General features: G+C 46.4%; 1 long non-coding RNA gene across 1 annotated transcript in view; it reads left to right on the forward strand.

Annotated features, from left to right (window-relative positions):
- The window catches only part of LOC308068251, a 54,462-nt gene that overhangs the window by 26,169 nt on the left and 557 nt on the right, over positions 1 to 27,736 (forward strand). Inside the window, exon 5 of the long non-coding RNA XR_013929912.1 lies at positions 496 to 27,707. This is a non-coding gene — a long non-coding RNA (uncharacterized lncRNA). The remainder of the gene's footprint in view (positions 1 to 495; positions 27,708 to 27,736) is intronic.

The following is a 27,736-nucleotide window of genomic DNA, read 5'->3' on the forward strand; positions in this document are numbered from 1 at the left end:
TATCCGGTGCTCCAACGATGACTTGCTGTTTCTGCTGTCAGAGGCTCTACTGTTACGTTTGCACTTTCTGCAGAATGCAGCGTGTTCTGATCTTTGCTGTCCCCAAACCAGACCTGTTACATGTGTCCCTTCTTTGTGAAGAAGGAAATTTTGCGAACAGCACTGTATGAACTGTGACTGCTATAGCATTCAGAATAGCGAGGGGTGGCTTTGCTACATTAGTAATTACCAAAATGAAAAAGAGCCTGTCCCAGAGCCTCTTGCTTTTACTTAGCTGACTTAAATTGTTTTGAATAGGAATAAAGAGGAAGTATATCCTCAGGTGGGGACGCTTTCAAATGGGATGTCTATAGACTGATAGCAGTAGCTAAGTTGCACTCGGGAGCAAACAGGAATCTGGGGTAGCTTTCACAAAGACTGCAAAGTATTTTTCTCTGAAGTGCTATGCAAAGCAGCAAGTGCCTGCTACAGCTTCTGTCATCCCCTGTCACACAGGTGTCTCGGGCGGTTGTCCCACAGCATATCCTGACTGGTGGTCTGATGCTTCTGCCATGCCAGCCTGATGTCGCCGAAGCTGGTGGATCCAGAGGTGAACCAAAGCTCCTGAGACCTCCTGCCCTTTTGTCCCACTGCGCGTGAGGCCCCTGAGCTGCCCGTGGTTTTGCTGTGCGGTGGAGAGGGCTGCAGTGAAAACGGAGGTGAGTGGCTGGGTTTCATGCACCTTGTCTGATCACTAGTGCCATGAGAGCTGCTTCCAGCCTGCACCCTGGGCAGGGGAGCCCCGGCCATGAATAGCAGCACGTAATCCTCCAGGCTACCCATCACTGCACTTTATCATCTTGCATCTGTGCCCATGGAGAATTCTGGCCTAAAAATCTTGTCCTCGTTCAGCTCCACCAGCACTGCTCATGCTGGGCACATGTTCATATGGAGCTGCTGCTGGGGGCTCTGCTGCTGCCTGGTCTGCCCCCACTCTAGTGTGCCAACCACTGACACCCAGGACAGGCAGTGCCAGCATTTCCACGAGTGGGACAAGTCAGTGGGCGAGATTTGAACTTGTACAATTAAACAAGAAACCCAGGACCCCCCTGGAGACTGTTTGTTGAGGGGCATGTTATTTAAAGCTCTCTCATCTCCAGTTTCCCTGACATGCCAGGAGATGTTTTTAGCTCACTTGCCTCCTGACAGAGGAGTGTCTGTCTGAGCTGCTGGGGAGAGCTGTCCCCATGTCCCTGTGCTGGCGGTGCGAGGATCTGACCAGAGGCACCTTCCCTGAGGTGGCACACCATCGCTGTGCGGTTCCCCCAGCAGCTGCGGGGTTTGCAGTGGGCACGTGAACTGCAGGGGCTGCTGCCAGTCATCACAGATGGGTGAAACCAGTTCCCTGGGCACCGCTGCGCACAGTGCCTTGGGGCGGGCAGGCGTGGGAGCTGAGCATCCGAAGGATGGGGGTCTTTGCCCACCTCCTGCTCACGCTGGGGCAGGGCTTTTCCCTCCACTGCCATCTAAGCAGCAAAGTTATCTCAAGTGACTTATTGTAAATTGATACCAGAGTATGAACTTTGTGCTGTGTGGTGTGAGAGTAGTAGTGGGGGAGCAGGGGGATGCAGCTGGCATTGATGCCAACACAAGGAGGGGTTTTTCAGTGTTTTGGCCTTGTGTGACTCTTGCAGAGGCTGGAGGGCTGCTGTGTCATGGGGCAGAGCTGCGGTCTCTTAAATACTTGCTCTCAGTTCCTATGTCTAGGCCAAGCCCTGCCTCTGATCTCTTCACCAGAGAAGCTGGGGCAGCTGTTGGCAACCTAAAGACAGTCTGTACCAACAGCTCTGGTCCCACCAGTGCGGCTTGTGGTAATTATCCAAAACTGCTGGGACCCAGAGTGCATCATATAACCAAGGGTGGAAGGCCCGCAGCAGTCACAGTACTGTCATCCCTTGCACATGCTGCAGTATCACCATCTAGCTCACAACAGGGACCTACCTGTTGCATTGTAAAACGTGGTAAAAAAATATTCCAGCCTCAAAGCTCTTACACGCAGCATAAATCATGCTTGCAAAGTGCAAATAATCAGAATATCGCTGAACACTTGTAGTTTAGAGGCATGTTTGTAGCAGTAAGGCGTAGACTGTGAAGCAGTTAAAAATGTCAGTTCTCAAAACTGTCATTATTCAAGTCATCTAAATTAAGCTGTCACTGTACAGTCAAAGGAAGCTTTTTATAGGGAAATAATTTTTCAAAACCCAAGCCATTTCACAGAAAATTGAGCTGGCAAAATGTGTTGATAAAATTAAATAACTTGCACAGATGTTTCTTGAATGAAAAATAAACATACACCTGGTCTAATGGTTCTTTTCTGTCTCTAGGAAGCATCAAGACTGGACTGTTTAAACTCTCACAGACACCTCTCAGTGACATGTGCCATACCCTGTGTCCAAGGAGGAGAAAAGTTTAGTTTAAATGAGTAGCCATGGCATTTGGGCTTCCACAAAGTACCGTGTGCCTGGTTTATGCTGAGCAGTGAACGCTTCATTGTTGGGGGGCCCACGCACAGGCTGGCAGGGGACTGTAGGGCCGAAACCCCTCCAGGAAATGTGATCGGTCTAATTTTAACTACGTGGACAGCATTTGATATGGAAACAGCTGGTGTCATACAAATCTGCAGGCCTGTCAAGCAACCCGAGCGCATCACTAAAGCAAATATGTTCATTTCCACCCAAAGGCAATCTAGAAAGCCAGGCTCGATTTTAACTTGCACTTGACTCAACATAAATCAGAGCTATAGCTTTGTAACCGTAGATATGCAGTTCCCAAACTCTTAGATTTTATTGCCATTTCATTAGAAAAGTGAGGCATGAGTTAATTATCTTCCCCTGTATTGCATTTCATGCTAGTACCTACCTGTTTCTGTTTGCAACTGGTGGAAAGGTTTTTCTGGTCATGCTCTCTCTGTTCCCCTCTTGTGAAAAGGTTTTCTACAGTGAAAAGTTTATCTAATGGAAGTCAGCAGTGTTCTGAGCCTAAGCTACTGGTGGTCTCTTGGTCTGCTGGGCATCATATTAATCGTTCAAGAGTATATGCAGATAGTGATCTCAGTGGGTGCTCAGATTGCTGCCTTTTTAGCAGCTGAGACACAAACTTCCTAGGTAGAACCCCCCTAAAAATACAGCAGGGCTTGGGTTTTCTGTCTACTAGAGAGTGACAGAGACAGCATGTCTGATAAACTCCATCTCAAGTGTCCCAAAAGCAAGCTGTATTGCTTGGTTACTGTGAAGTCTCGGGAAAACAAAAATGCCTAATCTAGCGCGCACCCAGCTGCTCTGGAAACAATTCACCTGCCCACGTTCAGCACCAAACGCGACCGTGTCCGGATGGCTGTGAACTCCAGCTAGTGCTGTGCTGCGGCTGGAGCCTGCAGCAGCCTTGGCAGTCAGCGAGGGGTTGTCCCCTGACAGCCGTAGCCTTTGGAGGTTAGGAAATGAGAATATGAAGGCATGTGTGCAGTGCAAGACACGAGGGAGCCAGGGCTTTGTCTCTGCCTGCCCTCCTTGCCAAAAAAAAGTTTGCTTCTGTTTAGAGAGCTGCTCGGTAAATGCATTTAAAATGTTTTATATTAAATAAGCAACAGAACTGCAGGTGAGTTGCAGTTCTTGTTAATAGTATTTGTGGTAAGTGGACCAAGTTCCTCTCTCAGGCAGTGAAGACGTGCCACTAAATTTCTTGCTACCTTTTGCAACAACAGCTAGGAATTTCTCTAGGAGAAAACACAGTGTTATGGGCAAAGCTCTTGGATACCCCAAATCTACTAGTTAATGCAACTGAAAAGCAAAATATGAAAAGGAAGAGTTGATATCCAGGCAACAGAGGGAATAAAGTTCCTTTCAAGAGCAGATCCTGCCCTCAGGTTTGCCTCACTCCCTGGTCTGCTGAAGGAAATGCTTGGTCCTCAGCTGTTTTGTCATTTGGAGCTGGGAGACCTCAAACTCCTGTCCACACCTGGCCCTGGTTTTCACAACACTCTGGGTCTGGGTTAGGCCTGCAGATAATGTGCAGGATGTTTATTGTGCCATAGGGCTGAGGCTGTGGGTCCTGCACTGCTGGGAAAGGAGAAGAGGTTACTGCCCCAGCTGTGCCTATTGCCTGGGGTCACCCTCTGGGGCTGCCCTGTTGCAGGGGGCACAAACAGGGTGTCCTGCCTCCTGGATATTCCTCTGCAGCCGCCAAGGTGATGTGTTTTCGTGGCACATGATGGTGGTAGCTTTGGGTTAGTTTGCTGGACAGTGAACCTCTGGCTGCAGGCGATGTGCTGTTAGAGAACGGGAGCAGTCTGTGCCGCTGAAAGGTGAGCAGGGTGAGAGACTAAATCCAAGTCCCGCACCTGTGGTTCTGGTTACCCCTTTACGTACAGTTCCCAGTGCTATGGAAAGACTCTTACTGAGAAGATGCATTATATTTTCTGGACACTTTCTTCCCTTAGCATCTCTAGCCCTTCTCTTTTTCTTTTTAACCTGCCTGTGATCCACGTTTAGGAGGAGGCTGTGGAGCCTGGCCAACGCTCTGCTGCACAACTGAGCCTGCATCTCAGCTAAGTGTCTTGTGGACCATTTGCCTCTTCTCTCAGCCCAAGACATGTATTAATGGATTGGCTGCTTGCAAAATACCTCATTAATGTTGCGAGATGTTCAAGGGGGCAGAGCTCATCATGGCTTCGCCCCCTGTTACACGTGCTGGTTGGCACTGAAGTCCTCTCTTGCTTTGGAAACCACAGTCTTCCTGGGTTTCCTGGGTGTGAGGCTCAGAGATGCTCATGCAGGCAGGACTGAGCCAAGTGTGCTGTGCGGTTGGAGCTCCTTTTTTTTTTTTTGGTTTGCCAGCTTGCTGAAATGACCACCCTTGACGAGCCTACAGGTGAAAGCAGCTCAGTGTGCCAGAACGGGGAACACTGGTATCTGAAATCGAAAATCATATCCCTGCCTCTCCTCCGCACCCCCTGAAAAGCCCTCACGTAACCTGAGAACATGATTAGTATGCTAGAAATTAAAGTGTTACTCACCTCTCTAAGCCATCAGTTTGGTTTTGGGGCTCTTGCTGCCAGCAGCTTGAGTCAGTGCTGACTCTTGAAGTGGAAAGTCTCCTCTCCGCCAGCTCCCCTCTGAGGACTGCAGGCTGTCTGGGGTGGTGGGTTACATTTCTAATGTTCGGATCCCTGCTTGTGAGTGATGGCATGGCGGGAATGTCAGCTGTATGGGAATAAACTGCAGCAATTTATTCTCTCCAGCCTGTTTGAAAGTCAACAGAGAGGCACCGTTAGCTGGAAAAAAGCAGGCCCATTGTTGTGAGATACAAAAGTGGCCAGATCTGTAGTTGGTTATATTTTTATCATGCTAGTAGTCTTGAGCGCTGGAAAGATGCCAGCTCAGGTCGATTGTGAATCTCCACATTGAAAGAGAGCCAAGAAAGAGAAGTGTAGCAAAACTTCATTAGAAGCAGGACTCCTATACAGGTCTGGAATGTAAAGAATTTCCTGTTGGGATATAAAGAAAACTTGAGCTTTTCCCCTCTCCCCAAATGCTGATGAATGCAGGGGGATGGCTTGGGCTTGGTGGAGCCAGCGTCAAGTCTTGCTGACTTAGGCAGTTTCACATTAGCATCCTTCAGGCTTGGTAGAAGAACTGTGTGAAGCTCATTGGGAGCTGAAGTAATGTCCTGATGATGGCAGAAGCACAGTGCCATTGCGCTGTTATATTTCAAGCAAGATGCGTTATTCAGTGAGGTACCGTGTAGCCGAGGAGCTGGAGTGAGGGCATTGCTGAAGTGCAGGGTTGTGTCTGTGCCCAGTGTTAGTGCAGAAAGTTTAGTGGAAATGCCTGTGCTCCAAAATGCTCGTTAACAGCTCGTTTAAAGGAATCGTTTTGTGTAAATGCATAAAGGGTAGGAGGAGATATTCCCAGGCAAAGCTGCCCGTGGCTCTGAAAATGTCTAGAAAGAAACTGAATCTTTTTTTCCACCATAGCAGTGCACGTCCACAGGCTGAAGGTGTGTTAGGCGGTTGTGTCTTGGCATTGTCAGCCTTCGTCAGTTTTGTGACCATGAAAACAGCTCAGCTGCTTTGCAAAGTCCTGCCCAGCAGTCTAAGGTACACTGAGTTAGTTACCTCTTGTGGGGTTCTGGAGGTCTTTCCCAGATTCCCAGTTTGAAAATGTGACTTGCAGTTGGGCTTCCTGCAAGCATGAGCTCCTAAATTTTTCCAGTTACCTGCTTGCTTCATTCATACGGAGTCCCAGAAGCTGTGTGAAAAGGTATAACTCGCTTTTGGCTAAAGCATCTCTACTGGCACGGTTATTAGTGGCTGTATAATTTTTATTGTGTCACTGCAAATTGTATCATGGCCATCCGTGCCCAAGGACGGGTGGATCCTGCCCTTCAGCACAGACGGCGGTGTAGGGATGCTCTGGGAGCTGCACCTGCTTCCTTTGGCTGTTTTTTGCCTCTCCGGTTCTCATCTGTGCCTGAAGACCTCTGAGGAAGGGGTCTTGAACTCCAGGAGTGCTGCTCGCCCTTTGCTGCAAGGCAATGGGATTTACTTGGATCCTCCAGCTAGACAATCCAGCCTGAGGAATTTAAACTATTATTCACCTCTTGATGGCGTAATTACCACGTGAACTTTTGACGCTGGCTTGAATGCAGGGGTGGAGGGAAGAGACTGGCTATGCCAGCCATCTTAAACCCTTCCCAAAATGGAAAAGCAGCTGGCGCAAAGGCCGCAAATGCTGGGGCCCTTCTTCCTGAAGTGCTTTGTCAGGGGCCTCTGAAGTGACATTTCAATTTATACCACATCCAACTCTTGAGACAGATAAGTAGTGATTCTGGTTTGTTTGTTTTTTTTTTTTTTTTTTTTTTCCCCCGAAAGGGATTTCTGAATGGAGAAATGAGGGTAACAAATGGTCTTGGTGTGAAAATGAATGGACCTGCTCTGTGGAGAAACTAGGCATCTTCACTGGCAAGTTGGTGTCTAAGGTAGTTTTGACAACAAGAATTGCATTAATTCCTATGGTTGGATTCAGAGTTCAGGCAGAAACTTCTTACTTCTGTGAGGAAATCCAGCACATCTTCCCATTCTTAGGTGAAGAAGCTGAGCGTAAGCTGGTGTTTGTGTCACAAGGGAGCTTGGGGAAGGGAGGGAGCCTGGCAGCGCTATGAATTTCATGAGGGAGAGGAGCTCCGGGTAGGCTGGCAAGCTCCAGCTGGTCTTGCCCAAGGAGCGGTTTGCCTCTGGTAGTCAGAGGCTGGTTGAGGCTAGCTGCTGGAAGAGAGGGTGCTGGGCAGACAGGTGTGCAAGGACGGTCTTCTGCACCTGCAGTACATGTTTGATGGTGCCCATTGCTGGTGACGGTCAGGGCTCTTTTTCTAAGAGGTCCTCAGCAAAGTGCAATGAACATGACTGTAAGTTAAAAGTAATCATCTGCAAACAGAGGAGGAGAGACTTGGGGAGGTTTAAGTCACACAGAGGTGCCATTGCCAGAAGGTGTCACAGCCTGCCTGGTCCAAAGGCAGCGGAGGGGCTGTGAGTGTGTGTGCTGGGAGGCTCCTCAGGCCTTCCCTCCTGTCTTCTCACCACCAAAGTCGCCAGGTGGGTGGTAAACACTGAGAGACTCAGCCAAGTTTGACTGACTGCACTTAGTCAAACCTGTCTGAAACTGGACTCACCAGTAGACTCAGCCAAGTCTGAGTGATTAAACTTAACCAAGCCTGTCTGAGACCAGCAATTGTTGGGCTGCCTCCGTCTTTGATAGTACACCGCTCCAAACCAAGTTGGGATTGCTACAGTTCCTTTGGCTTCAGAGGAGCAATGCAGGTTTATGTGGGGGCTGTGTTTGGACAACAGGGCACAGCTGACCTTTCTACTGCCGTTAGTGGTTGTCCACTGAAGATCAGATGCTCTCACTGAGCCAGGCAGATCAGTAGTTTTAGCCTAGATGCTTATCGTGGGTATCTTGGTGTAAATTCAGATTATCTCTGATGATGTTAGGCAAATACTCTTCTAAATTATGCTGGCACACATTTGTGGATTTAAGGGATTGAGCAAGTGTGGTGGAAAAGGATGGCAGATGAGTGTGAGTAATTTGGAACTGTGTTATTACATAACAAAAGTGGCATTGCTGGCAGATGTCCTCAATCATCTGTCGGTATTAACTTCTGAAAGCAACTTAGCAGAGGTGCCTGCTTGCTTTCCACTTGCTGGGTCCCGGGAGCAGTGTTTTAACGGGGAGACTGAGCAGCCTCAAACCAAAGGCCACTCACAGTGTTGCTTTATGATGCCTCAAGGCATCCACTTACTGGATGATCTTAGAGCTATACTTTCTGGCAGCATTCCCTTGGGGTTAACTTCAGATATTTTGACATGTCCAATATATTTTCCACTGTAACTTAAACCTGTGCCAGTCTGTGCTATAAAGACTTATCTATAGGCAGTTTGTGGAGTGGTGAGCATTGTTGGATGTTTGCCAGTCCTGGGTAGGATGCTTACTCTGGTATCTATAGAGAGAGTGTACTGATGTGCCCCCAAGTTGGGTCCTAACAAACCTCTGCAGGCTGCATCATGATAAAGCTCCACAAAACATGTCAAGATTTTATGTGAGTTTCCCCCGTGGATGTGGGTCTAGGTTTTATCCAGCTAGAGCTGAGATATTTCCAGAGAGAGATATTTAATCTTGGCCTTTCTCTAAGCAAGCTTCTTGCTAGAGCAGAAAAGATTGCATTTGTCATGATCTCTTCTTCCATTTACCGCCATGACAGTGGTTCTTATAATTGGCTTTTCCCTTTGGTGCTTAGGAGGCAGAGTAAATTTATTGAGGTAGAGAAAACGGCTAAAAGCAGAGACTTTTCCTTTTGGCATGGCTGAGCCAGAGATGATCAGAACAAATGCAGCACATGGATCGCCTGCACTTTGCTCGCGCCACCCAAGCTTTCTGTTTTTAGCTCTGGCAGAAGCTCCCTCTGCATATTCAGAATGCCATCCCAACAGCTGCAGCTCTTTCGATGGCCACACAAGCACCTCTGGCCCTCAAGTTTGCAGGTTTCAACGCCCATAAGCAAGGACATTTAAACACTACTTTGCCTGTGCTCTGCCAGAAATATCCTACCTGCCTTCTGTGTACGGCACGGCACCTTCTATCAGTGTTTAGTGACTGGTGCGGGTAGGAAGAGGCACGGTATCTGGTGTGAAACCTGTTTGCTGGCTGGACAGCAGGCTTAAGTGCTAAAGGCAGAGCACAGTTGTCAGTATAAATAACTCTCCGGAAGGACAGTGGAAATGATTCTCATACAAAGCAGCTGAACTGGTCCCCAGCAAAATAACATCCTCCCTTGTCAAACTCAAACCAGTATCTTGGGAGTTGCCATCTCTGTATCGGATCCGGATGCAAACTGAGCATCTTGAAGAGGCAGTTGGGCAAGTGGTTGTGTTTGCAGTCCCGCAGGTCACTGGCTGCTGTGGTCTCACCCCTGGCAGGGAGGTGGCAGGTCCCCTGTCCCCACGCTGGGCAGTCGTGTCCCAGGGCTCAGCCTTGCTGCTGGCCAGCCACGTTGTCACAGGGCAGCGCCTTCCCAGCCAGGACCTGCTTCTCTGGGGAACTGTCCCCTCCTGTCCCACTGAGGGGGCCCTGAAAGCGGGGGTGGCTTGGCTGGAGGGTGTGAGGAGGGTGGCTGAGGAAGGCTCCAGGGAGATGGTGTGGGAAGGTGGCTCTCAACAGCATGAAGGGTGGAGTGGTGCCTTCACTGGAGGAGCTCTGTGAGAGCAGGCTGGGTTGCTGTCTGGGTTTTGTACATGGAGCTGGTTTTCTGCGTCCTAAATAGCAGATAATTTTTTAGGAAGAGAGCTTGGTGCCGTTCTCTTTGGGAGTGCTGGGTTTATGAGCTCCAGGAGCCATACCCTGGCTGAGGAGCTAAAAGTAACTAAGCTAAAGCTAAAAGTAACCTCACCCTAAAAGTAAGTGTCTATCTGTTTTTATCCCGCTCTTTGCTTCTGGAAGGGCATTGTGTCTAATTTCATGCAGCATTAAGGACTGTGTCAGCAAGGATTTGCTTGTGATATTTCCCATGTAAATAGATCTTGTCTAAACCCCGGGTTATCCCTAAACTGCCACAGGAGGCCCTCAGGCATCTGAAGGATTTTCATTTATGCCAGATATTAATTTATCAAGTCGTTTTCTTTTGCTAGGCTTTTGCCCGCGCTCGCCTGCCCGAGGCCGGCGAACGGCAGATGGCACCAGCACCCTGCTCCTGCGGGGACCCGGCAGAGCATCTTCACCTGGAACCGAGCAGGTGACGTATTTCTGTGCATTTCAGCTGTAAAAGGAAGGCCGCAGCAGAGGTAGTTTTTCGTTATGATTTTATTTTTAATTAAGCAACTTTATAGGCAGCTGCTGGCTGTAATTCTTCTTGTGATTCTGCTTTCCTTCTTGGGTGCCTTGCTGCAGTGTTTTGTAGCCCAACAGATCTGTTTCAGCTTCGTGGCTGGTGGGTGGGACAGAGCTCCCTGTCGCCCCGGTGGGCACATGTCAGCCACCCTCGGCGGCTGGGGCAGGTGGCAGCTCGGGGAGATCACGGGAAGGGATGAGTCGCCTTCTCACTCCCCTGGTGAGGACCACGTGTGGTGGCAGCGGCCGGGAATTTTACCCGTTGTAACCTGGCCTAGCAACCTGTCCTTCTGTGCCAGTTGGTTTTGACTGTGGCTGCAGCCCCAACCTTTACATCGTTACAACCCTGTGTTCAACAAACACTTTCTCACCTGCTGTAAATGATGTTGCTTACTTGTACAGCTTGGAGGTGGTAGGAGCATAAAAAAAGCTTGTTAGGCTTTGGATGTTAGAAAGATGTAAGCTGTGATTACACGAACAAGCAGAAGAAATTGTAGTTAAAGACCTCACGAAGTTATAATTGCCGTGGCATGCCTTTAGATTTTTAGCAGCTCAAATCATGTAGATTGTTGCTTGTGTTCATCCTGTATTTTAGGATTCCTGTCCCTGCTTGTTTCGTCTGTGTAAATGAGCATCAAACTGCTGTGCAGAGTCTGTTTGCTCTAACGTGACTAATTGGCTTTGTTTACGTTGTCCGTGTGTTGTAGAAAATAATAACCATACAAAAAAAAAGCAACACTTCTCTTTAAAATATGTTGTCATTTTTAAAAAAATTTCATATGTAAATTAAAATGGGCAAAATAAAATGAACAACAAAATTGGGCTCTTTTAAAGGTTTCTATTTGTCAAAGGTATGAGCTGTGGCTCAAAGATATCCTTTGTGTCAGTGCCATGAGCAAATACTGTGGTTATTTTTGGAGAACATATTTCCTGCCCATCATTTCTTTGATAAGGCTCTGTTCTAACAGCATTTGATACAATGTTATGTTTTGCTGCACATACTGATATACATCCTCCTAACAGTCGGTATCACAACGCAGTAAGAACTTGGTGTTCAGAGTCTCACTTAATTCTGTTGAAGAGAAGGGAAAAATCTTTTATTGATTTAAACATGCATTGCGTTTAGCTCCAAGTCTCCAGATGGGACAGACTAATAGTAGTATGTGTAAATGAAAAATAAGAATATTAATTTATGAGTATATAGGTAAGGTATTAGGTGATTTTTATTTTGCATAGAGCGGCTACATGAAGTAAGTCTGTATCTGGAGGCAAAGGGTCTGGATCCTGCAGCACTGGTATAAATAACTGCATTCGGTGGTTCTGTGCAGAACGGTGCTCAGTTCATATGTGAAGCAGCAGAGACAGGCCTTTTGATCCGTTAGTGCACAGCTGGTCAGCTTGCTCCTCCACTGACACCAGGCTGGGGTGGAGAACAACTCCAACAGCTGCAGTTTGCACTCGGCAAGTTGCTGCCTGTTGCTGTGTGCTGCAAATAGGCAGTTCTCCGTCTGCTGGGTGTCCACTGCTGCCCCGCCATCCTGCCCGGCCTGCGGGCAGCGTGGGGGAGAAGGAAGGGGAGAGGTTTAGGATGAAGGCTGTTCCCTGCTCCAGCGCACCTGGGTGGGAAGGAGAATAGGGACCCTTTCCTCTCCGGCTCATGCTTATAGGTGATGTGCAGCGATGCGGGTGTCCTCTGGGATGGGTTTGTACTGGCTCATGCAGCACGATATAGCAACACGCAAGCCCACCTGGAACAGAGCAGTGTTGTTTCTGTGCAAACCCGGCGGGGGGGCAGTGAGCTGGTAGGACATTACTGATGTCCGTTCCCATCCTGACCTTCTAAAGCTTGCTGCGTGTGCGTGCACACCGCTTTCTGCCTGCCAGACACAGTGAGACATTTGAAAAGGAAAAAAAACACTTGTGAGTTTTTACTCTGTTCACACCAGTTTGTTTTCTGAGGTTATTTTTCAGGTCCTGCTGCATGCCTGCTACAGTAAGGGTTTGAAGGTGCTGATTATTATAGCATCCTTTGTCTTGCTACGTAGTTAGAGAGCTGTAGGATGGCTGTGCTGAGGAAGGGCAAGTGCTTCAGCATCATGTGGACACTCAGAGCTTTGTAAACTTAAATCCTTGCAGTGGTGGTGCATACCATTTCCATTAAAATTGTTGCCAGCAGCTCTGCCATCTGGGGACCTTGGCAGGGACACCACGTGTTGCACTCCAGCACTTGGTGTCCCTGCTGAGGGTGTTGGGCTGCCCCATGCTAAGAAGTCCTCAGTTCTTTGCCTAAGAAGCACCAGAGCTGGCATTTCTCCACTGCAGGGCCTGGATGTGAAATTAAACATTCAGGAGGTACAGCAAGGGAAAGGAGTTGAAAACAAACTCAGGAGATGGCAGATAAAAGGAAAGGACAGAAGAAATCGCATTCGTTAATTGGAGTGATGTTGAATTGCTCTTCTTCACTTATCTCTTGGACTCTGAGCATAGCCCTTATTTGCTATCTAACAAACATATCTGTAGGTATATATGCTTTACCTTGGGCAAGCTTATGCAACTATTAGTAAAAGCTTTTAAGCTGTCAGGTCAAATCTGCCCAAGCTAGCAGTGAGCAAAGTTGCTGGGGCACGTGGCCTGGCTTTGTAGCTGGTCATTGCCTCTCCCCGAGTGTCTCTGTCGAAGCGATGGACACCATCTTGAGTTTCTGCTTGGTGTCTTGCCATGTATCTGTCATTCTGACCTTGTGTTTGTGACCTTCCCCATGGCTTCGCTCCTGAGCTATTTAAGTACCTGCAGCGTGGATGCTGTGGGCTGCTGCCTTGCAAGAAGGCAGGGTCTGCTCCTCCCGTGGGCACCATCCTGCATCCGAGAGGCGCAGCTCTGCTTTGAGCACATAGGGGAAGGAGAGTGTTTACAGCAGTGCACAGGAAGGAAGATTGATCTTCTGAGGGATTTGAATACCCAAGTCCATTAGAGTTTCCTGGGAAATATCAATTCAGATTCATGCTGGCATACTTTGGAAATCTTTTAAAATTAAGTACCAAAAATCAATGCATTGCAAGACTCCCAGCATGTAATTCTGAACCCATTAGGAGATTTGTGCTAATTTTGAAAATAATCTATTTTAAATATTACTTCGAATGTATTTTGAACTTGTATATCTGGCAGAAGGGGAACGATTAAATCAAAGGAAAGATTACATTGTGTTGCTTTAATTGTGATGGATTGAATCATTTGCTGAAGGAAAATATCTACAAAGCATATCTAAGTGCAGAAGCAAAAATGAAAATTGGTCTCAGCTGTTCCACTCCCTATGATAAACGTATATTTATGTAATGCATTCCTTCTCATACCTTGGTAACACTATGGGCCCACAGTGCATGAATTAATTCCACTGAAAACTGCGGTGACATTATCTCTGAGCCTGTGTAACCACGAGGAAGCATCCTTTACTTTCAGGTCCCACATGTATTCATTTATACTTTGTGATTTTCAAGCTGCATAAGGGAAGGGAGAAACATCCCTGACTGGACGCATTGGGCCCATGTCTGGTGTAATTCAGGGTCCAGAAAACTATCACATGGCTATTGCCAGTGCTTGCTTTCACCGTCAGTGCCATGGGCCAGAAACTGGGGGTTGGAGCACGCAGGATTTTGTGAAAGCCCTAAATTAGGCAGTGGATTTCTCTTCAAGAGAGCGATGCTTAGGACACAACTTTAGGTGGCCTTCCAGCTGCTCTGCACTAGGGCAAAACTTCTCTTGGGAGCGAAATTTTGGTCCAAGAGCTGCCTGTGCAGGCAGTTGGGAGAGGAAAAGCAAACCTGGCATTGAGACTGGAAATAGTTCACAGATCACTATGAGACCAGTTCATCCTGGAGGCCCCAGAATATGATCTAGGGACCCCAGATCTTGAGCCGGGACAAACCTGTACAGTCATATTCTGGCTTGGTCCCACTGACCTGCCCTAATCACTGTGCAGGACCAGATGAAAAGCAGCGCACCGAAAAGGCTGGGTTTGCAGATATAGCATGAAATGTCTTGCCAAAGAATAATTCATGTGGATCTGTGTGATGTATAGACGGTGCTTTAATCCATGCTTCTCTTATCACCAACAGTTAATTATATTTTTTAACTGCAGCTTTGGTAACAGTGTCCTGCACAACTGCATTCGTTGTAAATGATGGCATTTCGCTAGAAGAAAAATCACTCTGCAGGAAGGCGGTGAAGCTCCAGCCGTTGGTGTAAGTGAATGTCCCGTGGTGCTCTGTAATGAGAGTGCAGCGGGTGAAAGTGAGAGGGCTGTAACAACTCGTGTGACAACTGTGCCCTTAATTCAGAGTCCTCTGCCTTCCCAGAGCATTAATGCTGCATCTTGGAAGCTGTAAGAGGCTGAAGGAATAGAATCTAAAACCTGCCATAAACTGCCTCTGAGCTAAGCAAGACTAGGGTTGCTTTGGTGAAAATCAAAGAAAAGCATCAGCTCCCCTTCTCCTCTCCCTCCAGCTGCCGGGAACTGAGGTGTTCACGGTCTAAATACATTTCCTGAATTATGGAAAGTGCCTCCCTTTGGTATGAGTTAGGGATGCTTTCACTCCCCTGGGAGCCAGTGAAAGGCTTTGCTGCGGTGTGGGCAGGGGTCCTGCTGGCCCCTCATCCACCTGGGACTTTCCCACCAGGAGTCTGAAGTCACATCTAACAGCGTGTCAGGACTGACGTTTCGGTGGAGAGGTGCCAGCGAGGTGCTGCACAGCGGGGAGGGGGAGCTGGGCTGTGCTGTGTGAGGGAGAAGCCCTGGAGCACGCAGGATGCCACCTCCTGGGGCTGAGAGCCCAGCCAGTCTCTCCTCGTCTGTAATTTGCACTTGGCAATGTGACGCATGGCTTGAGAGTCTCTCACTCCGCAGCGTAGCAGCTTTGCACACCGCTGGGTTTAGCTGCACACGTGCATTTCTCACCTGCTCTGAGAAATGGTAACCTGCTGCCATCCAAGGGATTTTGGACTGGTGTTTGGGAATGCCATGGAAACTCATGTTTGGAGAAGGAAAATTCCCTGTTGTTTTCTCTTCAAGTTGTCAGCAGCGAGGCTCATCCAGCCTGTTCTCTTGGATATGGCTGCTAAAAAGGAGCTCATGGGAAAAAAACATATCTTCTGTCACTGATGTACGTGGGACCAGGGAGGTGAAGATGTGCTGATTGTGGGAGCAGAGATTTTCCTTATCTAGCGTATTGCTCAGAAAGGTATTAAGGCACTGGTGAACCTTGTCTGACTTTCACCTTCAGAAAATTAGATAAGAAGTGGTAGACAAGTGATGTTTTTATTAAAGCTGTCTCTTTTTTTGAGATTTAAACTAAAAACTATTTAGTGATCTATACAACAGGTTTTCTGACTAATTTTTGTGACTTGGCTTTGCCTGGAGGTGTATTGGGTGAGCACTGAGCAGCCGGCACTCCTGATCCCAGCAGTACAGTCAGCTGCAAGTTCTTGATACTTCAAGGGACTAGCAGGTATGGAAAGAAGCACACTGAACGTATAGCGCGTCTGATGCCACCATGCTTGTTGTTAGCTCCCTTCAGGGTATATCGTGTGTCTCTAAGCTATTCCAATTCCTCTTTCAGCCCATAAGTTGCTGACAGCTGCTCTGCTCTGTCATTAGAGCTTCTAAGGCAAACACGGGAGCGACACTGCTAAATGCTGCCGGAGATGCTGAATGGCTTGTGCAAAGCAGGATGGCATTTTGTCCAGCAAGTGATGTTGTGTCGTGAAAAAATCATATATGCAAAGGTACAGCAACAGCTTTTGCTTCTAATTAAAGCTGCATATGGAACCTATGGAGCTGCAATGTAGGTTTTTAAATCTGTGTGCTGCAGTAATAAAGGCATTAGTATTTGAGGCTAGTATTGGCTGTTAACTCTCCCTCTCTGATCCTTTCTTGGTTAATGAAATAGCTGTTGCATAAAAATGCAAAGATTTTGAGTTGTGAAAATGTGTGTTTGCACTGCTAATCACTTGAAAAATCAATCTCTAGGACTTTGTCTGTTAGGAGCGCTGATTAGTTGCTCCCTAGGCTTTTTCCCTTTTAATAAAACCCCCGAGTCGAACAACAGAAGGACTATAATTAAGAAGCACTTTTTTATCCTTTCCCTGTGACATTCTGGGAAGTGGTAGCCAGCAGGTAGCCTGGCATAAACAGGACAGAAATGCCTTTGCACTGTTTGTGTGAGCCCAGACTTCACCTGTGCAGAAGGCAGATGGGGCTTTGCTCCCCTCTGCACTGGCACTAACAAACGCGGAGCCTGATTGCTGTTGTGCTGGGTTTGGCAGCGTGCTCTGTCCCGTGCTCAGCTGCCCCTGTGGGGATGCTCCTCCTTTGCCAGTTAGCACACTGGACCTTGGAGGTGCCAATGGGAGCCCCAGCAGGCCCCAACTCTAGGTTTCCCTGTGCATCTTTCTCAATGGCCTCAAGTTAGGTGGTGATGAAGATGACCCAAAGATCTTTTGACCTAGCAAAAGGTAACTCAGTTTCTGTTAAGTTTCCTATGCTCCTGTATTTTACCCTGGAGAGTAACGGCTTGTATGGGAAAGAATAATTCCAAAGGCTAGGGAGGTGCATTAAAATCATAAAGATTCATGCTTCCCTACATAACTTCCCTGTTCAAAGGTATGTAATACGGTTTGACTAGCAAGACCATAGTTGAAAAAGGGAGCTCAGTGAACAAAGTTGAGGGCTTTGTTTTTTTCCTGACCAATACCTTCTGGTTTCTAAGTGGCCATGTATCAACCACCTGGCATTGAGACAGTTTTTAGTATGAAAAATTAATTAGATACAATCTAAGCATGATACTGCCTTGATTTTCTGCAATGCAAAAAATAGTTTATATCCATAAAACACTAGCAGGAAATATGCCAATAAAATGACCGCTCTTCTTAAACTTTGTGTTGATTTGGTTCTTTTTCAAAAAGACGAACAATTCCTCTAGCTAAAGGTGTGCCTTGTGCAGGCAGTTGCTGTGTTATCCAAGTTGCCCAACCCAGCCTGTACTTCAGGTGTGATCAATACAACCTGCTGCCTTGGCCAAACAGTAATGGCTAATAATGACGGATTGTGCAATGGAAACCACTCGTTTGGTCTAGACACTACAGCTGCTAAAAGTCCCAAATTTGGGGGGGGGTTGGTGTGGGTTTTTTTTTTCCTTTCAAAAATCAAAACCTTGATTTGCGTTGTCCTGATTAGTAAACCTGAATGATGGGTTGGTAAATCCTGGTGCTGAGCAGTTGCGTTATGTAGGTGTTTCTGCTAAATACTGTGAGAAACGTCATCTTTGCTCTTTCCCAGTAAGTAAGGGAGTGGTAGAGAGGAGGAGGGAGAGAGAAACTGAAAATCCAGGTAGAGCATACTGAGCACCGGAGGGCTGTCTGTCCTGGTGTGGCTAGAAATGGGCGATGGGCTCTGGGAAAAGAGTAATCCGTTTCCTACATGTGTTTTGGAAACTCAGCCTGGGTGAAACCTTCCTCTGTCCGTAGGTGTGCTGGGTAAGGATGTATTTCCCACCTTTGATCCTACACGCCAAGTGGTTCGTTTGTGACGTACGGAGTGCGCTGCAGTGAGTGCTCCGCAAGCCGCATTGCTGTCTTTGCTGCAGCTGCGGGCATTGGAGACAGTTAGTTGCTGTGCAAAGGAGATACCCTTTGTGTCTCTGTCACGCCCCCCCCCCCCCCCGTCAATACTGAGGCCTTTCAAGGCTTTTTGACTAGGTCTGCAATATGTCTATTTTTGCAGGACGATGGCTGCTGGGATGTTTAAACTGGTTAGTAGATTAATCCAAATGCTGAACAGTAAATAGGATGGGGTTTATACAGCCCTAATCATTTGCTTTGAAAGGAGCGTTTGGTCAACCAAAAAGTCCTTAGAAGTCTATTAGCTAGAAATCCAGCAATTTATGTAGAAATTCATGCTTTTAGGTAAACCGTTATTTTATCTTTACTGTTACCTAAAGCTGGCACAGGGATGTGGGCACCTTTGGATGAGAAAGAGTCGTCAGTGCCTGGTTTTCCACCAGACTGCTGTGCCCAGAGGGGTGGGCACGGGGTGCTGGGCACAGGGCTGACCAGTCCTTGGGAGCTCTGTTTGTGCTGGAGGTGGCACCTTGCGCTGCTGGTGGTGTCAGGTAAATGGTGGAATGAAGTCTTCAGGAAGTGAAAGACTCGTTTCATTCCCTAGAGTGTGAGTTTGCTTTCTTTCCAGCTGGATAAATAGCATCATGTTCAAAACACATTTAAATCCAGGCACATAGTTTTGCAAGCAAAAACCTTTTTTTTTTTTTTATTATCAGGAGAGAAAGCAGTGTGGGTAGAAGTAGGTCTAAGGAATTGGGTAAGGCAGAGCAAAGTGTGTGAACCTGTGTCATGAAGGGACTAACAGGGATCATCTGAAGGGTCTGTGGCATGGCTGGTTCAGCTACCAGCAAAAAAGGTCTATGGTGTGGTCAGCAGACGTCTTGGCGGGATCAAAGCCTTGTTTTTAAACCTGTTCCCAATTCCAGTGTTTGAAGCTAGAAATAGCACGAGCGTAGCAGAACACCATATGGTGAACACAGTCCTGTCCAAGCTGGGGCTGGGAACGGGGGCCAGGCTGCATGCTCTGTTCAGGCCATCTCGTTTCAATGCTGAGCGTTTGGTTCACCACTGCACCAAGGCTTCAGCTTTTAGAGTAAACACATCGCTAATCCGATTGTCAAAGGTGGCATGCGAGCAATACCTGCCTCGGGGACCAGTCTGATTGCTCTGAAGGTAAAAGAAATGAAGTCAGTAAAAAAGGTTGATACATATTCCTGAAGATCAAATTTGACAAGCATCCTCCAGACATATTTAATATAAAATATAGATTACGGTAATTTGCAGGATCTCTGGATTCTGGTCATCTAAGGCAGTTCTGCTGGGTTTTTTTTCTATATCTGTACCATGTACTGAAACATTAACTTACAAACCCATCATGATCCCACAGATGAAATGGGCAGGAAACTCATTTCTATTGATTTCAGCCCTGGTTTGGTCTGTTGGGTGAAAAAAAAAAGGAAAGTATATTACTTTTTGCCTTACACATCTGCCCAGACATACCAGGCTCCTGCCTGCTTCATCAGCAGCTCCACATCACGTCTGCTCACCGCTGCCTCCCCGACAGCCGCCTTCGTGATGGCGACTGAACTGGCTTCCACCGGGGGATTTTGATTTTTCTGAGAAAATTCAGCTCCTGGTTTGTCAGCAACGTGAACTTGGGCAGAGAAAAAAAAAAATAATCCTCCAGAGTGGGGAGACAGTGAACCGGAGCTGGCACCAAGCTTCCCACCGAGCTCAGCAGCGGTGACGTGACCTGCCGCGGCAGACCCGCCGGCACTGCTGGCTGCGCACACCCTCACGGCTCCTCCGGGGCCAGCTCTCCCAGGAGCATTTTTCTGTTGAAGTTTTAATTAACTAAATTTATGATTATACTTGAGAAAATGCATTCTATATTACTGAGCACGGGGGGGTTAGACTATAGATGATCTCAAGAGGTCCCTTCCCATCCTCAAAGATTCAGTCATTCTGTGTGTTTTTAAAGCCTTCTTAATTATTAAACTAGCAGTTGGGTTTTTTTAGCTTTTCCAAGAAGACAAGAAGCAGCTATTATTTCTTAGCAGCAGATGTACTGTAACTCTTGATTATATTAATTTGACTGTTAATGGTTTTTCCTTCTTCATGATTTGTTTTTGTTCATAACTTGCTGTTGCTCTTCTCTAATGTTTCTTGTACAGCTGCTGCAGATCCCCTCCATGCAAAAACCTACTGAAAATATTTTAATATTAACCCCACACAGCCTTTTAACACAACTTGAGTACTTCTAGAATCTTGGTACACTTGGTATGTTTTCCTTTTGGGAAGAGGCAAAAACTCAAAGCTGCCCAAGCAAAAGCTAATCAAGTTTGTAAACTGATTAGTCAGCAAAGTAAATTATACTAACAAAACAAACAAAAAAAGAAGTTACTTTTCCCTGGAAATATTTGATTTGTCCTGTGTTTCAATGAGTAAAGATGTGAGGTTTAGCAGGATACTCAGGCTCAAATGATTGTTGGTGTTTCCTCGCATAAAGCCCTCGCTAGCTCCGTGCCTGGTCTGTTTGCATGATGGGGATGGGAAGAAAGAAACTTCTTGTTATCATTCATCAAAGGCTTCCAGCATGCCTTTTTTATTTTTATTTTTTTTTATTTTAGTGTCAGAGCTTGGGTTTCCTGGAACATCAAACGGTAATTATCTCCCTGTGTTTCATGACCTTTCAGTCAACTCAGATTTTGTTTTTGGATTCATTACTAATTCTGTGGCCAATTTTTAAAGGAATCTCAACTTCACCTTTAATTAGAAGGCAGCAATCTTGCGTTCCCGGTCAGTCACAAGGCTTCAATTACTTCAACTGACGATCCAGCGTAGCATGTCGATGGTTGTGTATGCATGCCTGAAGACAGGCAAAGTTTTAGCTGGTTTTCATTAATAAAGGGCACTTCAAAATATGGTTATACCCGTGTTTGATGTGCCTTGGGTTTGGGGTTTGCAGCCCGCCGAGCGTGGCTCTGAGGCCGTTTGGCAGGAGGCTCGGCAGTGCCCAGGGGTTGCGGGTGCCCCTGGAGAATGTGCTCTCTCAGGATCACGTTTACGGTCACTAACCGGCCTGGCAGCATTCAAACCCACTGGAGTGTGACATTTTCCACACGACAAAGGAGCCGGAGACAGACGGCACCTGCGGGAATAGCCCTACGGAGAGCCAGTTTCAGGAGAAAGCGTTGTCTGTTTTAGACAGATACTTGGTGTTGGCTGAAACAAGTGCTACAAGTCCCAGGGAGGGGGAGATCTTTAAGGCTGATTTCTAACCAGCCAGGAGCGCACGGTGCGTATGGTGTAAGTGAGAACTTGACCTGCTCCCACGGTCAGAAAGGCCTGTGGATAAAAAGCTGGAAGCAGGAAGACACTTAAAGCCATCCAAAACGCAGAAATGTAGATGTGTGCTGGGCAGGATATCGTGCCATGCTGACAGCCTTGCTAGGTTGGCTGGTAAAGATACTCTTTACAAATGGTGGAATATTAGACCTTGATACCTTAGAAGAGATTTATTTGCTATTTATCCTCCCAAAGGTTTATCCTGCAGGTGTCGTCAGGCCCCTTTGACCTTTATTTTGGAGCTCCTCAAAAGAAAGTGCATTTCTTTTGTGCATCCCACCCAGCGAGGATGTCAACTGCCCAGCCGGCAGCAGAGCCGCAGGTCGGCTGGGTTCTCAGGGCTGCCCACGGTCTTGGGCTCTTTCATGCTCCCTGCTGTAACACGGAACCGTCCTACGCCAGGAGGTTGTGGCCCCGTACCAGCGGCGCAGCACCTGATGGCCTCGTGCTCCCGCAAGGACAGCCCAGGTTTCCTGCCTTTCCAGGCACGGCTGCAGTGTGGATGTGGATTTCCCTCCTGTGCAAATTAAATATGAAACCGTTCCTGTGACTTTATGTCTTTGTAAAAATGTCCTATAAAAATATGATGCTCAAATAGATGCTTTTTTTTTTCCTCTGGAAGCCCAAATAGTTGCCGCAGTGGATCGAGTTAAACACGTAAGTGTATTTTCCTGCTGTTACACTCTGTTCTGAGGCTTCTAAACTATATCTTCATTTTCTTGCAGAATCCTCCTGAGTTTCTTCCACGGTCTGAGCTCCCGTGAGCATTCGTCTCGGCTCTGTCCTACTCTGCTAAGCCCAGCTCCTTCCCTGCCACTTCAGCCGAGCCCCTTCCTCACGCTCCAGGCTCTCAGGCGCCGCTCTCTGCACCCAGGGAGAGCTCCTTTAGCGGTGGGATCCATCCTGGAGGCGACGGGCCTGGGCAAGGGCTGCGAGGCAATAGTGGCTGTCAGCTTCCTGCAGAGCTAATGAAAAAGGAAAGGGATGGCAGCTACGTAGTTTTGTTGAGGAAAATTCCAGAAGAATGGGACAGGTGGCTCTGGAAAGACAGAAGAGAGTATGAGGACTGTTCTGGGATCTCCTTTCTTGTTTCGATCCACACAAAACTTCTTGAATTTTATTCTCGCCGAGATGTACTTCTCACATGTAAGAAAGCAGCGGTGGCATTTATTTGAAAAACAAAGAACACACACACACGCCAACCCAACAATCTAATGTGGATTAAATGGCTTCCATTGGCCAGCCACTTGAGGAAATATGGGAATATGATCAGGCTAGAGTCCTGGGTGGGTTTTAGTAAGGGTAATACGGCAAATCCTCAGGTGGCTTCCAGGTAGAAATTAAATTATGGGATCATCTGACACAACTATGCCATCCAAATGATTTTAGTCCCAAAAGCAGTCATTTTCTTGCTTGTTGATAGAAAAATCTGTTGGCCTGTATTGAGGATGAGAGAGAGAGAGATTTGAATGTGCTGGGGAAATGTCACTGTGGCCTGGGAGTTGGCGGAGGCTGTGCAGCAGTCGCTACAGAAGTGTGTGCCTGGGAAATCCGTGCCTCTCCAAGCCACCGCCGGCACTGCGGTTCTGGCTGTATGCAAGTAAGCGCTGCAGAGGTCTCCAACCTAAAAATGGAGCTGGCAAGGGGGTATAAGTGATTCTTTTTAGAGGGACCCCCAATTCTGAGAGCTTCTGATTCTAGTAGCCATTCTTGCTTGGAAGAACTAATTCGTGTAGCTGTTACAGCCCTATCATCTACATGGCTTAACAAGTTTTCCTCACTAGGTATGAGGGTGAAATGAATTCTGCACAGAGAATAGCTCCACACAGGTGCTAATTCCATCACATTATGTAAATAGCCTGTGACTAATGGAGAAGCCTATGAAATGAAATAAAAGACATCAGTCAGTACATTTGCGTGGAAACCAAGCTATATGCCAAAGGAACCTTGTTTAAAAATGAGTGATAGCAGACAAGATAATTCTAAGGTTGCCATTGTGGAATATTTTAAAGTGTCTTATTAGCATAGAGTTGAAAGGACAGTGGTGTTTTGTGTTTGTGGAGTCTATCAGGTTCCACTAAGTACATGTGCAGTCCTGACCCTTTGTTGTGAGGTTACCTAGAACTTTGCTGTAGATTTGCTTTCTTCTGAGAGTACTGTTTAAAACAGTGAAGAAGAAAACCAAATATTTATATGATGAAGCAAACTTCATGTATACCTAATAGCTTGGTTTATCACCCATCGACTGTGATGGGCCTGGGGAAAGTAGGGAGTTGAAATAAAAAAAAAAGAAAAAGGCGAGTCTGTGAATGTGAAGAATGATTTTTCTCCTGAAAGCCAATATTTCATTTCCATTAAATAACATCCAGAACTGCAAGTAAGAAGATGGCTATGTCGTGTTGGCCACTCTGTGCATCTTGTGAAACAAATTGAAACAAACGCAATCTGGGTGTGGGGCACAGGAGGAGGAATTCGGGAGAGGAGGTGCAGGGCTGACAGGACTTGCCATAGTTAGACCATGATAGTTTGTGAGTCCCAAGATAATGTTTTGTTAAAAACCCTCTGTCAGGGCTGGTGTTTTGTCGCCTTTTTACTTTGTTTTCACTCTGCCCCATAGGCCATTTCAACCTGGAAAAACTGTCATAAATGTTTTAAAATGACCTTCATGCGTACACAAATGCAAAGGTTTTGCTGTGTTTACGACAGTGCAATGGGGACATAGTTTGGCAACTTGTGTGCAGGTTCTTTTTTATTTGGATGGGGTTTTACCTTCAAAGGATCCCAAATGCTGGGTCAACGCTTCTGTGCCATCACTCTGAAACTCTGATACCGTTCCTGGGCAGAGGACAGCGTGTGCTCTTGCAGGTCTGAAGCCGTGCGTCTTCTGATCAGGTAGAGCAGAACTAAGCACACACCGCTGCAGGTGTAACCTTTTTTTTTTTTTTTTTTTTTTTGGGGGGCGGGGGGGGGGGGGCTGGAATTTGCATTTCTGTCTTCTAGCCAGCCACAGCTCTTCCAAAGATAGGGGTGTAATGATCTGTGAGACATTTATTCAAAGCTGGTTAAGATTGGCCAACGGCTCAAGTGTTAGCGAGATTAAAAGGACGGAAGCATAACGGTATAAACTGCGTTTCTACAGGACAGTAGGCTAAAATCAAGGTGTGCTTCGAGAGGCATGGAGCAGAGCTTGCTGCTTAAGAGCCAGGGCATAAAATAACATATTGTAATTGCCTTATACGGCCGCATTTCTACAAGTATGTAGTTACCTGCCATGCCATAATTTCTCTCTCTTTCTAGAATCTGAGTAAGATTCAGACACTTCTTAGATGCAAAATTTATCTCCCTGAAAGTCAGACTGGTGTTTTTTCAGAATGTTACCCGTTGTGGTACAGTTTAGTGCAATGTGAATTTACAGCTATGTCAGGGTGAAATACTCTTGCCTAACAATTGATGCAGCTGTGATGTAACTTCAAAAAATATAATGCCAGAAGTAGAACCTGGGTATCATTTTCCATTTGTAGTGGATCAGGGCTGAGTAAAATAAAAGCATCTCATCTTCAGGGCTGGAAGCTGTCCTAGTAATGTGTCATTGTTAAATCCCCGGAGTTTTTATCATATGCAATAGAATATGGATAATTAGGCAAATGTGGTATGAACATTTTGGCTTAAGCAAGAAAAATCAGAAGCATCTTTCTCCTGCTTAGATATTGATGAATTAAAGCACAGCAGTAGATGCTACTTTGGAAACTAATATGTACCAACTGGGCTGCAATGCAGCACTCGGAAGACCTCTTTCAATATTTGTGCTACAGGCAAAATTCCCTGAGCTGCTGAAAGGAAACTTCCACTCTGACAAATTGCACAGGTTATTCAGTCTATCTGCAAACTGTCTAAGAAAACAGTATTCCAAACACATCGGTTATATTTGAGTACAAATCATAAAGTACCATATTAAAAAGTTGCTCTGCCCTTGAGGCATAAATTCACTTGAAACCTCCCTGGTTTATGATTCTGTCCTTCTCCAACAAAAAATTATGTCAGCACTGTGAGCCCCGAGAAGGTTCTTTAGCTGTTTTTAAGTCCTTCTGTCTTCTGGAAACAGCAAATACCTAATTTTTCACTGATCTCTGTTTATCTAATAAGTGAACATGTGAAATGCTAAACCAGTTTCCAGAACTGTTTGTATGAGAAATGTCCTGTCAAGATTAGAGACAGTAGAATTTACCAGCTGGGCAACATAACAGTTTTATACAGGGTAATATTTATTTATCAGTAGGCAGGAGGAATCAAAGTATTTAAATAACACACAGCAATGGCACTGCTTTTGTGCACATACATAATTACAATCAATAATCAATTGAGCTCTCTGTTGAATGGAATCATTTTCACAATGAATGCCATTTTCCAAGTATCTAACTCTAGTTATATGTGCTCACAGTTAAACCAACCAACCATAAAATACAAATACATGTAAAGAAATACCAATTTACAAGGATGTTTATAACTATATCGGTCTGGCCTACATGACCAAACCACTTGAACAAAGCTCTGATGCACGTTTTACAAAAAAACATCATGGCAAAGACTTTGTACATTTAGGTAACATTCTGGAGTTCAGGTCCCCCCTCTAGCTTTCTGTAATTAATTCCATGTTTCTGCTCCCCTGAGGGAGCTCACAGTCTTCCATCTGGTTGCATCAAGTAACAACAGTCTGGTGAGCAAGGCTCTTACCATTTTGCCTATTTGCTATACCAATAAAATAAGGGAAAATGAAGTTATCAGCAATACCTGACACGGGGCAACATTTGTCACTTTAATATGACTTGAGCAATCTGTAAGTATCGCATATCACACGGTCACATACATCACTGTCACACACCACGCTGGAGTCCACAATACTCATCTCCTAAAAATAAGTAACTTCTCTTTGTCCCTATTCCTATCAAAGTCAATTCACTCCTATTGACTTGGCTGGCAATTAGCGATCAGCCTGCATGTAAAGCCAGTGGATGTAATGAGAGAACACACAGCGTGAAGGGAGACATCTTCAAGACAGTGATGATGCTCTGTGTGGTTAGCAATGATTTTTAAACGTGCGGCATTAAGAAAAGAGATGGGTGATAACTGAATGCTTCGACCAGAAACGAAGCCTCAGCGCTTGCGTCAAATGAAAGTGTAAAAGGAAGAAATGACAAGAAACCGTCAGGGTGTAATTACTCACAGCCCATGCTGAAGCAGTCTCGCTACTCAGAGAGCTTCCACCTGCTAACCAGGAACCCTCTCATGCCAGGTTTCAAACTGGAAAAATTCATTGCTTAACTCTGATCAGGATGTCAGGAACAGACGCTTAGTGTTACAAAAAGCAATAGCAACTGGTTTGTATTTTTGGGGGTTTTTTTTAAGTTGTTGAATGCCACAGAAACATACAACCCGAGCACTTGCAGGGGGAGACAGTATAAAGGGAGGCCACTCATCAGCGTCCTTGGCCTTCTCATAAGGTCACAGAGTTTCTGCTGGCCCACTGACCACAATCTGGTGTCATTTTGTGGCTCTATTTAAACCACCTGGGGCCTGATAACTGAAACCACCCCTGCTGTAAAACTGAGCCCGTTTGGGCATGTCTGTGGGGTCATTTAGGCCAAGTTCACCCATGGGAATCTCAGCTGGGCCTGACTCCAACATGAAATTACTGTCTGAGATGTTTGCCACGACCAGAACTGAGAGAAATCGGAACTTTTTTTGTGTCTAGCATTAATAAATGAGAGTATATTGTCAATGTCATGTGCTTGTAAATTTTTAAGCATGGGCTCTGAAGCTGTAAAGAGCGTGCTTAAAAATGAGGAAGATGGTGAAAGACTTTGTGTTCTAAACTCGGAGGAATCCAGCTGGTAACCCAGCCTCCAGCCGGTGCGCCACCATGGTTTGTTAAAATGCTCTGTTCAGGGAACCATCTGACAGTGTTACGCGGGTTTCTGTACGGGTACCGGCATCTCCAAGAAAAGTGAAACTCCTGGATCAGGTTTGCTCTCAATTAAGCAAGTGAGGTAGAGATAATCAATCACTTTATTACCCTGGAGTCTCACCTTTAGAACAGAGAAGCAACACCATCACCTCCCCTTCCCCAAAGCACCACCAGCCGCTCCGGGGTGGCAGAGGAGCGCTGGCTGCGAGTTGCTGCTCTCTGCTCGGGTCAACGCCTCTTGTGCTGAACAAGCAGATGGTGTGTATCAGCAGTGAGGGGAGCCCAGTGACCGAGAGCTGGAGTTAATGGGAATAATTAATACTAAAGTAGTCTCAATGAGCTGATCATTACCCTTTATTAGGTATTTATAGGTCTTTATATATAGGTATTTAAATTTAAT

The sequence above is a fragment of the Falco punctatus genome (genome assembly GCF_963210335.1).
Source record: "Falco punctatus genome assembly, chromosome: 8".
NCBI lineage: Eukaryota > Metazoa > Chordata > Aves > Falconiformes > Falconidae > Falco > Falco punctatus.